This window comes from Procambarus clarkii, chromosome 69, assembly GCF_040958095.1.
Source record: "Procambarus clarkii isolate CNS0578487 chromosome 69, FALCON_Pclarkii_2.0, whole genome shotgun sequence".
Taxonomy (NCBI): domain Eukaryota; kingdom Metazoa; phylum Arthropoda; class Malacostraca; order Decapoda; family Cambaridae; genus Procambarus; species Procambarus clarkii.
In genome coordinates, this window is record NC_091218.1 from 18,335,884 (window position 1) to 18,352,720 (window position 16,837).

A 16,837-nucleotide genomic window follows, 5' to 3' on the forward strand; every position below is an offset into this window, starting at 1 on the left:
GCTGATGATGCGAAACTAATAATTATTAGAAGGGCAGAGTAGGTCTGAACAACTGCCACCTAGGACCTCAACTCTGACAAATGCAATGTTATGAGGACAAGAGCAGAACATGTAGCGTGAAGGGAAGTCAGGTTAGATATGTCAATACACTCGCTAACATACTCTATAGCACTGCACCATACTTATTCTCTAACACTGTATAACATTCTTTAAAACATCATCATAGTTTCTAGCACGGCTCATACGCATTCTAAGACAAGGACACACTAAGATACTATCTTGAACCTCTCTCTTAACAGTGGTCTACGTTGTCGGTTCCAACCGAGGACCCCCTGGTTCAATTCCAGGGGACGGCCGAAACGATTAGGCACGTTTTTCCTTTCACCCGGCCTGTCTATACTGTCACTAACCCACGGGATGACCTCGATATTCTGCCTCGGAATGTCGAGGTTCCTCCCTCCATACCTAACAATCTCCCTCCCTCTCTCCCTGCCTCTCTCCCTCACAATCTCCGGTCCTCCCTTACACTATGGACAATCAAACCTACATATAAGACTTGATAGGACTCGTTGGTTGTTACAACAGAAGTGAATCTTACTTAAAGAAGGGCATGGGGGTTCAACCCAAACACCCTATGACAATCGACATACAATACACCCCCTAACTGCAAAGTTTAGTGAGGCTATACCTCAAGCGTCTGACCCCAACCCTGAACATTCTATATAGATAACGTGGGTGACGTATTTCAACCCGTCCTTGACTCATGTCCATTCCATCCAGCACTCGACCCCACAGACGCATTCATAAATTGTAACATGGTGTTCATTCAAAACAGGAATTTTCTCAAATATAAATTTATATGGCGATTATTTGTATTTGTAGTACGTGGATGAAGCATTTACAGGGTTGTGGTTCGAACAAAAGTCGTCAGTAAAGCACTTGTTCCGGAAGTGTTCGAACGTCATCAGTTGTGAGTCGTGTGTAAACCGTTTTTCATTCATAAACAGGGGGTTTGGCGGGTGCATGGAATCACTTTTGGGTCTTTGTTTGGAAGACGGGCTGGGGTATTTACAGAGGCGGGATTCGAACAGAGGACATCAACGAAGCACTGTTCGAGAAATGTTAGTACATCGTCAGTTGTGAGTCGTGTGTAAAGTATATTTCATTCGTAAACGGGGTTTGGTGGGTGGATTCAACCCGTTCTCGCACTTGCGTACAGTCAATATTGGCTTATTTAATAAGTGCATATGTGACATACTAATTGATTGTGAATATTTTAGTTTATCTTGAAAAGCTTCATAGAAAACAACGACCTCACCTAACCTAATAAGTATGTTTAGATAAGCATCTTATTGCTTCTTATTTACAATTATTACTTAACATATACCGTTGATAGGTTAAGTAATAATTGTAAATAAGAATCAATAAGATGCTTATCTTAACATACTAAAAAGGTTAGGTGAGGTCGGTGTTTTCTATGAAGCTTTTCAAGGTAAACTAAAATATTCACAATCAATTAATATCTCACATATGCACTTATTACATAAGCCAATATTGACTATAAGCATGTGCGAGAACGGGTTGGTGGATTAACAAGCACTTGGCCTGGCCAGTGTTTATGAGGACGGGCTGCACAAACACGTCATGTTGTGCTTGATAGTATAAAAGTTTCAAATAAAACTGAAATGATTTAAATGTGGCTTTAACAGAGCCTTCAATTGCAATGTTATTGAATCTCTCTCTCTCTCTCTGTATCTCCCTTCCACTATCCTCCTTTCCTGCCGCTTCCTCCTTTCCTTTCCACCTCCCACTACCCATCCTCCTTCCCTCCCAACACACTTAACCAACTTGTGATAAATCATCCACAACTTGGACGTCATCATTTTCTCCCTCTCAAGATATATTTCCCAAGTTCGTACAGATGCGTCCCTCCCTCCTACTCCCTCCCCTTCCATCCCTCCCTATCCCTCCCTCCACCTATCCTTCCCTCTCTCCTCCCACCCATCCTTCGTAAACACCAGACCCCCATCCCAACACTTGTTACTGTTGGGAATAACGGTAACAGGACACTAATGTCTGTGTGTCCTGAAGTACTGTGAGCCGGTCGGCCGAGCGGACAGCACACTGGGCTTCTGATCCTGTGGTCCTGGGTTCGATCCCAGGCGCCGGCGAGAAACAATGGGCAGAGTTTCTTTCACCCTATGCCCCTGTTACCTAGCAGTAAAATAGGTACCTGGGTGTTAGTCAGCTGTCACGGGCTGCTTCCTGGGGGTGGAGGCCTGGTCGAGGACCGGGCCGCGGGGACACTAAAGCCCCGAAATCATCTCAAGATAAACCTGTGTGTTCCGGAGTACTGTGGGCCAGTTGACCCATACAACCTTTATTTATGTCCACCTAAGCATTCACATATGTGTCTAACTTACGCTTGAAACAATCCAGTGATTGTAAGATAAATGTCTATTATATTGCTATAATTGTAAGAAACTCTCCCATGTTGCTTAATAATAGGAGTGTGGATCCACACTTGTGATGAATGCTCCCAAAAATACTCTCCTATGTATCATAGGATTCAGTTAATAAACTTAATATATAAATAGAAGCCAGGAATTACATTACCTATTTTTAATTGTTGAGTTTCATTAGTTGTTACTAGTTTCAAGAATATACAGATATATTCTCTAGATATTACAGGGGAAAAACTTGCTGAAGTAAATATCTTTAAGGTATTCTGAAGTATTCCTACAAATAATATTAATATTTAATAATACTAATAATGCCAATACTAATAATAATTGGGATAATAATATTTATATTATTATTAATATTATTATTTTGATGGGAATTAGGTCGTCAAATAAGTAGTTATGCTAAACAATAATTAGCACATATAGCCGTGGTATAATTAGCATTTAGACAAACATTCAGAGGTCTGAACACGAATTAGAGATTTGAAGAGAGCCAGAGTGGAGGAGCAGTTAACAAGGCGGAGGTTGAAGTGTCCGCAAGCTCAAGTCAGAGCAGTATTGGTCTCCGAGTCTCCTCTGAGTGGTAGTCACCATCAGAAAAACTCACCATCAGGAAAACGTTGAGAAATCTTGGGGAGAAACTTGAGTGGTGAGGTGGGAGTGGTGACTGGTGAGCTGTGAGTGGGCAGTCAGTGACTGGTGATGCGTCACTGGTGACTGGGAGGTGAGGAAGAGACAGTGACTTGAGGTATCAGTGGTGACTGAGGTGACCGGTTGACTGCTTGACTGCTTGAGCAGTCAGTTAATCACTGCTTGACTACAGTCGACACATCATGGGTAAGGAGTCAACTCAACTTTATATATATATATATATATATATATATATATATATATATATATATATATATATATATATATATATATATATATATATATATATATAATATATATATATATATAATATATATATATATATATATATTATAAATTGTTAAGCCATGTGTTCGGATGTCGTTCGATTTATAAGATCAGAAAAACATTTGTTCTGGGCAGTAGACGAACAGAGATGTTCACAACCTGTTCCCATTATGAACCTTCCGTTCCCACCGAGGAACGAAGGTGAACACCCCGTTAATGGAGTGGTAATTGAACAAGAACATAAGAACATAAGAACAAAGGTAACTGCAGAAGGCCTATTGGCCCATACGAGGCAGCTCCTATCTATAATATATCATTAACCTCATTTCGTCGTTAACGAGAGCGGAAAATGAGTAGTGAAGCGAATGCTACTGTCATTAGTCCAGCAACTCCTTTATAAACAATGAGCCAAGATATCAATGAGCATTTCTACGTCCGGAGTTGGAACTTGGTCATTGTTAATGAATCTGAGCCTCGACCCTCTACACACGCACGGCAATGTTAAACCAACATTTATCTCTTTGGAAATTGCTTTTAAATCGGTGTCTTTAGGCAATATTGTGTCACTGTATGCATACACACGAACATGCAAACACACACAAATAATACATAATATACGTACATAGATATACATTATATACATACATATACATATATATATATATATATATATATATATATATATATATATATATATATATATATATATATATATATATATATATATATATATATATATATATATATATGTGTGTGTGTGTATATCACGAAAATAAACACGTGATTAAGAATGTGACAATGTCAGACCACGGAGGAAAATGAAACAGGAATTTCCTTAAGTACTTTCGTATATTAAATACATCATTCCTTCTGAAGATGTATTTAATAAACGAAAGTACTTAAGGAAATTCCTGTTTCATTTTCCTCCGTGGTCTGACATTGTCATATATATATATATATATATATATATATATATATATATATATATATATATATATATATATATATATATATATATATATATATATATATATATATATATATATATACACATGTATAGTTTAAAAGCTGGCCATATTACAAGAACTGTCGACATCGTGATGGCCGCTTTCTTTAAAGTTCGAATACCTTGAAATCATCAAGAAAGGCCGAAGCCAAAGTTAAGAAAAACCTACCATTATCACCCCTAATACCGCTACCAATTAGGACGACTTTACAGTCTCGTACCTTTAATTTACCAGCCTTACCTTCACGCTGCTGTTTAGGGCCATTATTGCTAATTTTTTTTTAGCGCCGGACGCCGTATTTTGCACCCCCATTAGAGGCCCGTACGATAACTTGGGCTAATGTTCCTATCATTAACCACCAATGGAAAAAATATATATGTATATTACTAATTATGCTTGGGTTAGATGCGAGGAAAGGTGTACCTCTCACCTCTTGGGTCACAGGAGGAAGCTGGGTAAGTTTTATTAGGAGATTATTAACAGCGTAAAGTTTTTATGATTCCTCTGTGACACAAATATGTGTATAACTTTACTCTATGTGATGTACCATGATGAACAGCACATCTCTCGGTGTAGTATCTTGTATGTCGTGATTATGGCCCTTGTTCTTAGTACGATGGGGGTAGCTCATGTGCGTTTTCCTCAGTTGCGACTCGATATCTTGAGGTTATCTTGAGATGATTTCGGGGCTTTTTAGTGTCCCCGCGGCCCGGTCCTCGACCAGGCCTCCACCCCAAGGAAGCAGCCCGTGACAGCTGACTAACACCCAGGTACCTATTTTACTGCTAGGTAACAGGGGCATAGGGTGAAAGAAACTCTGCCCATTGTTTCTCGCCGGTGCCTGGGATCGAACCCAGGACCACAGGATCACAAGTCCAGCGTGCTGTCTGTTCGGCCGACCGGCTCCCCCAAAGCTCTCTAGAGTGAAAGCAGAGCTTTGACATGTGGGGAGTTTATGAGGTGCTTTGGTTACCCCGTGAGGCTGAAGGCGGTCGTTGTGGGGTCAAGGTGCTGTGTTGCACGCAAGGTGAGTTACTCCGTGCGTGTGTGTACTCTCCTGGTTGTGCTTGCGGGGGTTCAACTCTGCTCTTTCAACCCGCCTCTCAACTGTCAGTCAACTTTTTTTCACACACACACACGCGCGCACACGCGCACACACACACACACACACACACACACACGTTAGAAGGAGACGTTATAAAGAATTTTTTCAGTGTCAGAGTAGTAGACAAATGGAATGCATTAGGAAGTGATGTGGTGGAGGCTGACTCCATACACAGTTTCAAGTGTAGATATGATAGAGCCCAGTAGGCTCAGGAACCTGTACACCAGTTGATTGACAGTTGAGAGGCGGGACCAAAGAGCCAGAGCTCAACCCCCGCAAGCACAAATAGGTGAGTACATACACACACTTCTCCTGTAAACTAACAAAATAAATTAATCATTTGATAACTTTTATCTGACCTCTCATATTTTTAATTAGAAATTGATTTATTGTTAATGAAAGATTAATGGCTGGATATATGTAATGGATAGAAGCGCGATCCACCAACTGCTAATTTATGCTTTCCTATTATGAATATTGTATCCCAGGAAGTATATGTTTTAACGTGAAGAGCCGCTGCCAATATCATGATATAATTCTCTATCATAATATATCACACTATAGCGTTATTTATAGCCCGTTATATCCATGAACAGGCATTATATGAGTGACATGATTGGTGTTGTTCGATTTGGGATTATTACTCTTCTTTTTGTTATTTACTTTTTTTTTTAGATTAGAGGACGATCGTTAAGATATGGAGCTCAGGTGATTGATGACGTCACGTGGTAAACACACACACTCTTGTATCGGGGTCATTGTTACTGTAATTTTGATTAAGGTAAATTCTCTCCTTCAGCATAAGAATTAAGTATATATTTATAAGTAAATATGGAAGGGAGTACCACCACTGGCTGGGAGAAGGGACCTTTAGCCTCGGAGGAAAGCACACATTACAGGAAATGTTTAGGTCCCTTCCAATACAGTTTCTGTGTGCTTTTCTTCCACTACCCCTTATATATATATATATTTCCAACATGGTTAGTCCAGGAATTGAAAAGGAATAATGCTGATAAGACTCGACAGTCTGCGAAATAAACTTCACCCCACTGGAGAACAGGAAACTTGAGACAGTTAAGCAAGTCCCAGCTGTGTCTGGGTACAAGTGACAGGATGAACAACCCAGCGGGTTTTCTTCCTATTGGGGAGTGTTGTACATGCTGCAATGGCGGTGTGTCCACTCACAAGATGATTGGCGCTGCCCAATACTGTCACTATGGCGGTGTGTCCACTCACAAGATGAGTGACGCTGCCCAATACTGTCACTATGGCGGTGTGTCCACTCACAAGATGAGTGACGCTGCCCAATACTGTCACTATGGCGGTGTGTCCACTCACAGGATGAGTGACGCTGCCCAATACTGTCACTATGGCGGTGTGTGCACTCACAGGATGAGTGACGCTGCCCAATACTGTCACTATGGCGGTGTGTCCACTCACAAGATGAGTGACGCTGCCCAATACTGTCACTATGGCGGTGTGTCCACTCACAGGATGAGTGACGCTGCCCAATACTGTCACTATGGCGGTGTGTGCACTCACAGGATGAGTGACGCTGCCCAATACTGTCACTATGGCGGTGTGTCCACTCACAGGATGAGTGACGCTGCCCAATACTGTCACTATGGCGGTGTGTCCACTCACAGGATGAGTGACGCTGCCCAATACTGTCACTATGGCGGTGTGTCCACTCACAGGATGAGTGGCGCTGCCCAATACTGTCACTATGGCGGTGTGTCCACTCACAGGATGAGTGGCGCTGCCCAATACTGTCACTATGGCGGTGTGTCCACTCACAGGATGAGTGGCGCTGCCCAATACTGTCACTATGGCGGTGTGTCCACTCACAGGATGAGTGGCGCTGCCCAATACTGTCACTATGGCGGTGTGTCCACTCACAGGATGAGTGGCGCTGCCCAATACTGTCACTATGGCGGTGTGTCCACTCACAGGATGAGTGGCGCTGCCCAATACTGTCACTATGGCGGTGTGTCCACTCACAGGATGAGTGACGCTGCCCAATACTGTCACTATGGCGGTATGTCCACTCACAAGATGAGTGGCGCTGCCCAATACTGTCACTATGGCGGTGTGTCCACTCACAAGATGAGTGGCGCTGCCCAATACTGTCACTATGGCGGTGTGTCCACTCACAAGATGAGTGGCGCTGCCCAATACTGTCACTATGGCGGTGTGTCCACTCACAAGATGAGTGACGCTGCCCAATACTGTCACTATGGCGGTGTGTCCACTCACAAGATGAGTGACGCTGCCCAATACTGTCACTATGGCGGTGTGTCCACTCACAGGATGAGTGACGCTGCCCAATACTGTCACTATGGCGGTATGTCCACTCACAAGATGAGTGGCGCTGCCCAATACTGTCACTATGGCGGTGTGTCCACTCACAAGATGAGTGGCGCTGCCCAATACTGTCACTATGGCGGTGTGTCCACTCACAAGATGAGTGGCGCTGCCCAATACTGTCACTATGGCGGTGTGTCCACTCACAGGATGAGTGACGCTGCCCAATACTGTCACTATGGCGGTATGTCCACTCACAAGATGAGTGGCGCTGCCCAATACTGTCACTATGGCGGTGTGTCCACCCACAAGATGAGTGGCGCTGCCCAATACTGTCACTATGGCGGTGTGTCCACCCACAAGATGAGTGGCGCTGCCCAATACTGTCACTATGGCGGTGTGTCCACTCACAGGATGAGTGGCGCTGCCCAATACTGTCACTATGGTGGTGTGTCCACTCACAAGATGAGTGGCGCTGCCCAATACTGTCACTATGGCGGTGTGTCCACTCACAGGATGAGTGGCGCTGCCCAATACTGTCACTATGGCGGTGTGTCCACTCACAAGATGAGTGGGGCTGCCCAATACTGTCACTATGGCGGTGTGTCCACTCACAAGATGAGTGGCGCTGCCCAATACTGTCACTATGGCGGTGTGTCCACTCACAAGATGAGTGGCGCTGCCCAATACTGTCACTATGGCGGTGTGTCCACTCACAAGATGAGTGGCGCTGCCCAATACTGTAACTATGGCGGTGTGTCCACTCACAAGATGAGTGGCGCTTCCCAATACTGTCACTATGGCGGTGTGTCCACTCACAGGATGAGTGACGCTGCCCAATACTGTCACTATGGCCGTGTGTCCACTCACAAGATGAGTGACGCTGCCCAATACTCTCACTATGGCGGTGTGTCCACTCACAAGATGAGTGGCGCTGCCCAATACTGTCACTATGGCGGTGTGTCCACTCACAAGATGAGTGGCGCTGCCCAATACTGTCACTATGGCGGTGTGTCCACTCACAGGATGAGTGACGCTGCCCAATACTGTCACTATGGCGGTATGTCCACTCACAAGATGAGTGGCGCTGCCCAATACTGTCACTATGGCGGTGTGTCCACCCACAAGATGAGTGGCGCTGCCCAATACTGTCACTATGGCGGTGTGTCCACCCACAAGATGAGTGGCGCTGCCCAATACTGTCACTATGGCGGTGTGTCCACTCACAGGATGAGTGGCGCTGCCCAATACTGTCACTATGGCGGTGTGTCCACTCACAAGATGAGTGGCGCTGCCCAATACTGTCACTATGGCGGTGTGTCCACTCACAGGATGAGTGGCGCTGCCCAATACTGTCACTATGGCGGTGTGTCCACTCACAAGATGAGTGGCGCTGCCCAATACTGTCACTATGGCGGTGTGTCCACTCACAAGATGAGTGGCGCTGCCCAATACTATCACTATGGCGGTGTGTCCACTCACAAGATGAGTGGCGCTGCCCAATACTGTCACTATGGCGGTGTGTCCACTCACAAGATGAGTGGCGCTGCCCAATACTGTAACTATGGCGGTGTGTCCACTCACAAGATGAGTGGCGCTGCCCAATACTGTCACTATGGCGGTGTGTCCACTCACAGGATGAGTGACGCTGCCCAATACTGTCACTATGGCGGTGTGTCCACTCACAAGATGAGTGACGCTGCCCAATACTGTCACTATGGCGGTGTGTCCACTCACAAGATGAGTGGCGCTGCCCAATACTGTCACTATGGCGGTGTGTCCACTCACAGGATGAGTGACGCTGCCCAATACTGTCACTATGGCGGTGTGTCCACTCACAAGATGAGTGACGCTGCCCAATACTGTCACTATGGCGGTGTGTCCACTCACAAGATGAGTGACGCTGCCCAATACTGTCACTATGGCGGTGTGTCCACTCACAGGATGAGTGACACTGCCCAATACTGTCACTATGGCGGTGTGTCCACTCACAAGATGAGTGGCGCTGCCCAATACTGTCACTATGGCGGTGTGTCCACCCACAAGATGAGTGGCGCTGCCCAATACTGTCACTATGGCGGTGTGTCCACTCACAGGATGAGTGGCGCTGCCCAATACTGTCACTACGGCGGTGTGTCCACTCACAAGATGAGTGGCGCTGCCCAATACTGTCACTATGGCGGTGTGTCCACTCACAGGATGAGTGGCGCTGCCCAATACTGTCACTATGGCGGTGTGTCCACTCACAAGATGAGTGGCGCTGCCCAATACTGTCACTACGGCGGTGTGTCCACTCACAGGATGAGTGGCGCTGCCCAATACTGTCACTATGGCGGTGTGTCCACTCACAAGATGAGTGGCGCTGCCCAATACTGTCACTACGGCGGTGTGTCCACTCACAGGATGAGTGGCGCTGCCCAATACTGTCACCAGCTTTTTATTTTCGTCTAATTTCTTTATAAAAAGATACTTTTTCAGATTAAAATTTTGTTTTTTCGTGTTGTACATTCAGCGCCAACATTATAATGAGTAAATATATCATATTTATTCATTACTAACGTATTGCCAGGAAGTTTTATTAAGCGTGTGTAGTATGTGGTAGTTTTTGGTAATTAGACGGGTCGGGCAGCAGCACCTGTTACAAGGTAGCTGGTAAGGCGAGACTTAGGCACTGAAGCTCAGCCCAGGAAGACTATCTATGTAAACACACGCACAATCGCACAAGCAAGCACACATGCACAAGCAAACACACACAAGCAAAAACACACACACTCAAAAGGCAATTTCATTGTGTAATTCCATTAATCACCGTCGAGCTTCATTTCCATCAACGTAATTCTCACTGTTAACTCCAATTACAACCGATTTGTAATTACTTGTCTTTTTTAAGAGACGCTCTTAAGGAAATGGAATTAATTTTGGAGGAATAAAGTGAGGCTGAAAAGTTTTAATGAGATTACCTGATAGTCTGAACTTTTCCTGTGTTCTTTGGTTCATTGTCTGTCTTGTGAACTGTAAGTCCATCTTCTGCACTGTACACCTCTCTGTCTCTCTCTCTGTCTCTCTCTCTCTCTCTCTCTCTCTCTCTCTCTCTCTCTCTCTCTCTCTCTCTCTCTCTCTCTCTCTCTCTCTCTCTCTCTCTCTCTCTCTCTCTATGTCTCTCTCTCTCTCTCTCTCTCTCTCTCTCTCTCTCTCTCTCTCTCTCTCTCTCTCTCTCTCTCTCTCTCTCTCTCTCTCTCTCTCTCTCTCTATGTCTCTCTCTCTCTCTCTCTCTCTCTCTCTCTCTCTCTCTCTCTCTCTCTCTCTCTCTCTCTCTCTCTCTCTCTCTCTCTCTCTCTCTATGTCTCTCTCTCTCTCTCTCTCTCTCTCTCTCTCTCTCTCTCTCTCTCTCTCTCTCTCTCTCTCTCTCTCTCTCTCTCTCTCTCTCTCTCTCTCACTCTCTCTCTCTCAGTCAACAACATGTGAATGCAAGCAAGATCTCTCAACGTGTCAATTTCCTGACCTGTAGTTCCAATCAGCAATGGAATGCATTTGTTCCGTCTCTTATCTATCTTTTGCTGTCCCCCTGTGAAACATCATCATTTTCTGTCTGTCCCTTGCCTTCTCTGTCCGTCACTTTCCATCCCTACCTGTTTATGTTAATTTAAGGTTCATATATCTAGTTATATTCTCATTTCAATTTCTTCCGTCTTTTCTGTCTTGGCCAATCGGTGGCTGCACCATGTTCTTAAATCTCTGTCACCTTGATTTGGGTTATCTCTTCTCTGTCAGGTCAGAGGTCAGCGTACGGTAATTGCCGATTCCTATAGTCACGTTACATAATTCATTATCATTATGAAAGCTCTGGCTGCTTGGGTAATACCCTCGTTCACGTTATATCTTTGACACGTTGAATCCAGAAGTTGGCTTGTGCGGAATCCACCAACTTCTCATTGTTCAGACTTCGATCAGGCGACATTTGTGACTTCATAATTGAATTCTGTCAAGATTGAAGCTTTGCCTGTCTGTGAGCTTCAGTCTTTGTGTAGCTTGATATCTTGCCGTTATCTTATTTCGGTCTGAGTTTTTCTGTGTTCCTTGACCTCCCTCAGCAGTCATGTCTGTGACTGTATATTAATGACACTATGTAAAAGACACTTCGAACACTTTATTTAGGGCACTTTAAGTTTTGTGTGGGTGATTAGATATGTATGTATATGTGTATACGTATATATATATGTACATGTATGTATGAGGGTGTGTACATGTGTATACAACATTGATAATTTTGTAACTAGCGTCAAACATTGTTATTTGCTTAGCTAAACGAACTAGAGGGTTCAGTTCCTGAACCGATTATGTGCCTCTGTAATCCTTTACACCACCGCCCACGGCATGGGTATGGGGTGCATAATAAAGCAAGAAATTGAATTATGTAGAGCATACGTAAATCTGTGTATCTATGTATTTACGTATGTAGGTTAGCTTAGCATTTTAAAAGCACGGAATCACCTTCTGTGGTTGAGTGTTCAATAAACCCTTGAACTATATGTTTAACACATCTCTAACCCTGTCCATGGAGGACAGAAGAAAATGTATATATGCTGGTTAGCATTGTAAATGTGTAGCCACGTCTGTGGTAGCAAAACTGCTCGACAATGTATATTTCCATTTGTCTTTACTTCTCTGATGATTTTAGCAAGACTTTTAACACACTCAACGAACACCTTTAACATTTTACGATTTTCATCTCACTAAGAACCGATTCGTCAACTTTGACTTTAAGATCTAACTTTTTATAAAGGAAAACAGCAGCTCCCGCAGTGATGTAAAACTGGGAAATGACCTTTAACCTTATGTCTGAATGAGGTCAAGGGAGAAAGTACCTGTTAAACGACTCTTAATCGTAGAGTTTACGACTTACTTTAATGTGGGTTACTACTTCCTCCTCTTAAAATGAGGCATAATACACATTTTTGAAAGGTCGTAAGCCATGAATATTTTATCGTTACCAGAGTTCAACAGGTGATTACAGGTCAGTGCTCTCCTAACAGGTGTTTCAAGTGACCGGGATGTCAACTGGTGGTGGTCGCGGAGCACCATTTGACATCCCAGTAACCATCCCCATCCCTACCAGCAGGGGATGGGTGGCAGGGATAGTGTTGGAGGGGGGGGGGCGGGTAGTGAGGTCACATTTAACGACCATTGACCTCGGGAGAGTGAGGTCAGCCTCTCTATGACCCACCTACAACCCTTGTACCTGTTGCGTTACTTACCTTTCTGACGTTCGAGTTTTATTTACGGGATATTCATGCCCGTGCCACCTCTTTGGTGGCTTAATCTTTATCAATCAATCAATCGAGTTTTATGTCAAATCAGGCCTTAAAGTTGTGGATGGAGGTGGCTTCCAGGACTTCTTTCAGTGCATTAAACTTGTTGACAACTAGTACACCATACAAGTATTGTCTTATATTTCTTTAATTCATTTGCCTTTCCTATTTCCGTTCTGCCCAATTTTCACATTAAAAAGTCTATCCGTGTCCACTGTGTCTGGTCTCATAGTGAGCTGTTTGGCTAGGGTGAGCTGTTTGGCTAGGGTGAGCTGTTTGGCTAGGGTGAGCTGTTTGGCTAGGGTGAGCTGTTTGGCTAGGGTGAGCTGTTTGGCTAGGGTGAGCTGTTCGGCTAGGGTGAGCTGTTTGGCTAGGGTGAGCTGTTCGGCTAGGGTGAGCTATTCGGCTAGGGTGAGCTGTTCGGCTAGGGTGAGCTGTTTGGCTAGGGTGAGCTGTTTGGCTAGGGTGAGCTGTTTGGCTAGGGTGAGCTGTTTGGCTAGGGTGAGCTGTTCGGCTAGGGTGAGCTGTTCGGCTAGGGTGAGCTGTTCGGCTAGGGTGAGCTGTTTGGCTAGGGTGAGCTGTTCGGCTAGGGTGAGCTGTTCGGCTAGGGTGAGCTGTTTGGCTAGGGTGAGCTGTTTGGCTAGGGTGAGCTGTTTGGCTAGGGTGAGCTGTTCGGCTAGGGTGAGCTGTTCGGCTAGGGTGAGCTGTTGAGCTAGGGTGAGCTGTTCGGCTAGGGTGAGCTGTTGAGCTAGGGTGAGCTGTTCGGCTAGGGTGAGCTGTTTGGCTAGGGTGAACTGTTCGGCTAGGATGAGCTGCTCGTTAGGGTGAACTGTTCGGCTAAGGTGAGCTGTTATTCACATCTACGCCTAAGTGTGAACAATTGGACATGTATATGAGTGGGATTGGGTGGTTATAAATAAGAGCTGCCTCTTATGGGCCAATAGGCCTTCTGCAGTTGCCTTTGTTCTTATGTTCTTACAAGAGGGAGTGAGACAGAGCGAGGCGCAGAGAGACAGAGACAGTTGCAACAGGAATAACAATGCCATAATCCACTTACATCAACAGATCCTTTTAAGGAGCAAAACACAGTGGATGAGTGACTATGTCCCGAGGCAATTTTTTTTCAGCCTGCAGATTGCATGTTGTGCGACTGTTGCATTGTCTGCATTTTCTTGCATTGTCTGCTTATGTTTGCCTTGCTTGAAGGTGCTTGGCTTTCAGTTTATACAGTAATTGCTTCTGGTATATTTTTGCAAGGTTTACATTTCCTAGAATGTAGATTATGGGTACACTGTTTACATTTAGACTAGGGGTAAACTGGTCTTGACCACCATGTTGTATGTTGTTGTTATAGATTCAGCTACTCGATACTAGTTCCAAGTAGCACGGGCTATGGTGAGTCCGTAAATTACCTGGCACAGGAGCGGGGCAAGTAGCACGGGCTATGGTGAGCCCGTAACTTACCTGGCACAGGAGCGGGGCAAGTAGCACGGGCTATGGTGAGCCCGTAACTTACCTGGCACAGGAGCGGGGCAAGTAGCACGGGCTATGGTGAGCCCGTATCGGACTTACCTGGCACAGGAGTTGGTACGTCTAATTAACCAAAACCTCCTAGCAAGTAATGAATAAATGTGATATATTTATTCACTATAATGTTGGCGCTGAATATAGAACATGAAAAATAAAATGTTTACTCTTAGATAGTATAATTTTATAACGAAGTCAGACGCAACAATATATCTTGGATGAGTCGCTCCATAACATTGTCGCTCGGATCGTCGACTTCCTATGGCGTCACCTGCCACTTGGGTTCAACTAATTTCGTTATAATATTATATTATTTCAGAGTTAAAATATGTTTTGTTTTTCCATGTTCTACATTCAGCACCAACATTATAGTGAGTAAATATGTCATATTTCTTTATTTCTTATGTAATGCTAGGAGGCTTTGGGTAGCTTTGGGTAATTAAACAGACTGCCAAAGGGTTCACTGTATACCCCCAGCATGTAGACTAGGGGTACAGTGCCCTCTACCCCCAGCATGTAGACTAGGGGTACAGTGCCCTCTACCTCCAGCAGGTAGACTAGGGGTACATTGGCCTCTACCACCAGCATGTAGACTAAGGTACACCCTGGCTGTTTCCTTCACTTTAATTCTCGACTGATTGTTAATGATTAAGTCACCAAAGAGGTGGCACGGGCATGAATAACCCGTAATTTAATTTCCATCCCTTCTCTCCCTTTACCTTACCTATCCTATCTGACCCATCTCCATCCTCCCTCTTCACCTCTTCCATCCCATCATCTTTCCTTCATTCTCACTCCCCCATCAAAACAATCTTTGGTGTCTCTGAATTCCTCTCCACTCAGTTGACTCTTTGCTGAGCTCTCCTCCTCCTGTTCCACTCTCTTCCCTTTGTCCCTCCCTCTCTCCCTCCTGTTGTTGTTTTAGATTCAGCTACTCAGAACAATAAGTTCCAGTAGCACGGGCTATGGTGAGCCCGTGAGCTCCCTCCCTCCCTCACCTGGGGTTATTGTACCGTGCTTTCTCTCCCCTCCACCCCCAACCCCCACCTCACACACCCTTCCCTTCCTCCTCCTCCTCTCATATGAATGGAGGTACTGGAGATGGAGGGGCTGAGACACATGGAGGGAGAGAGAGAGGTATTGAGAAGCCGTACAAGACCTTTATACTCTCTTGTACGCTTAATTGGTATGGCTGAGTGTGTGTACTCACCTATTTGTGCTTGCAGGATCGAGCATTGACTCTTGGATCCCGCCTTTCCAGCTATCGGTTGTTTACAGCAATGACTCCTGTCCCATTTCCCTATCATACCTAGTTTTAAAAGTATGAATAGTATTTGCTTCCACAACCTGTTCCCCAAGTGCATTCCATTTGTCCACTACTCTCACGCTGAAAGAAAACTTCCTAACATCTCTGTGACTCATCTGAGTTTCCAGTTTCCACCCATGTCGCCTCGTTCTGTTATTATTACGTGTGAACATTTCTTCTATTTCCACTTTGTCAATGTGTGTGTGTGTGTGTGTGTGTGTGTGTGTGTGTGTGTGTGTGTGTGTGTGTGTGTGTGTGTGTGTGTGTGTGTGTTGGGCGGGGGTGGGGGGGGGGGGGAGGGGTTGCTTGTGCGTCACAAGGGGGGGTGGGGGGTGTTCTTGCGTCTCAAGGACAGGTGGTTGTCACTAAGGGGAACAGCATGATACCCACCGAACGCGGGTTTTAAAAGAGTCATTTATGTCGCACCAATTTACTATCTATTTATTCAAGCATATTGGATGTAACTGACGGGAGTAGTAAATATGTTATATATCTGGACCTGAGAGAGGTCATGAACTAGAGGCTACTTGCTGAGGTAACAGCGTATGGCATCCGAGGCAGCATTGTTGCCACCGGGGGCGGCTAGTTTAGTGTGCATCCCATACTTATCCTGTGAGCCGTAGCGCAAAAAGGATTACAGATGGCAGAAAAGGTCTTTACCAGACCTCAAGGGGGGGGGGGGTAGAAATAGCCTAAGCTACTCTATCCCTTTGAGATGTATTTCTTTCTTATCTCAATAAACATACTTGAACCAGACCTCAACGGTGATAATTACATTACCAATTACAGTATACTACTGTAGTATATAGGGAGCCGGTCGGCCGAGCGGACAGCACGCTAGACTTGTGATCCTGTGGTCCTGGGTTCGATCCCAGGCGCCGGCGAGAAACAATGGG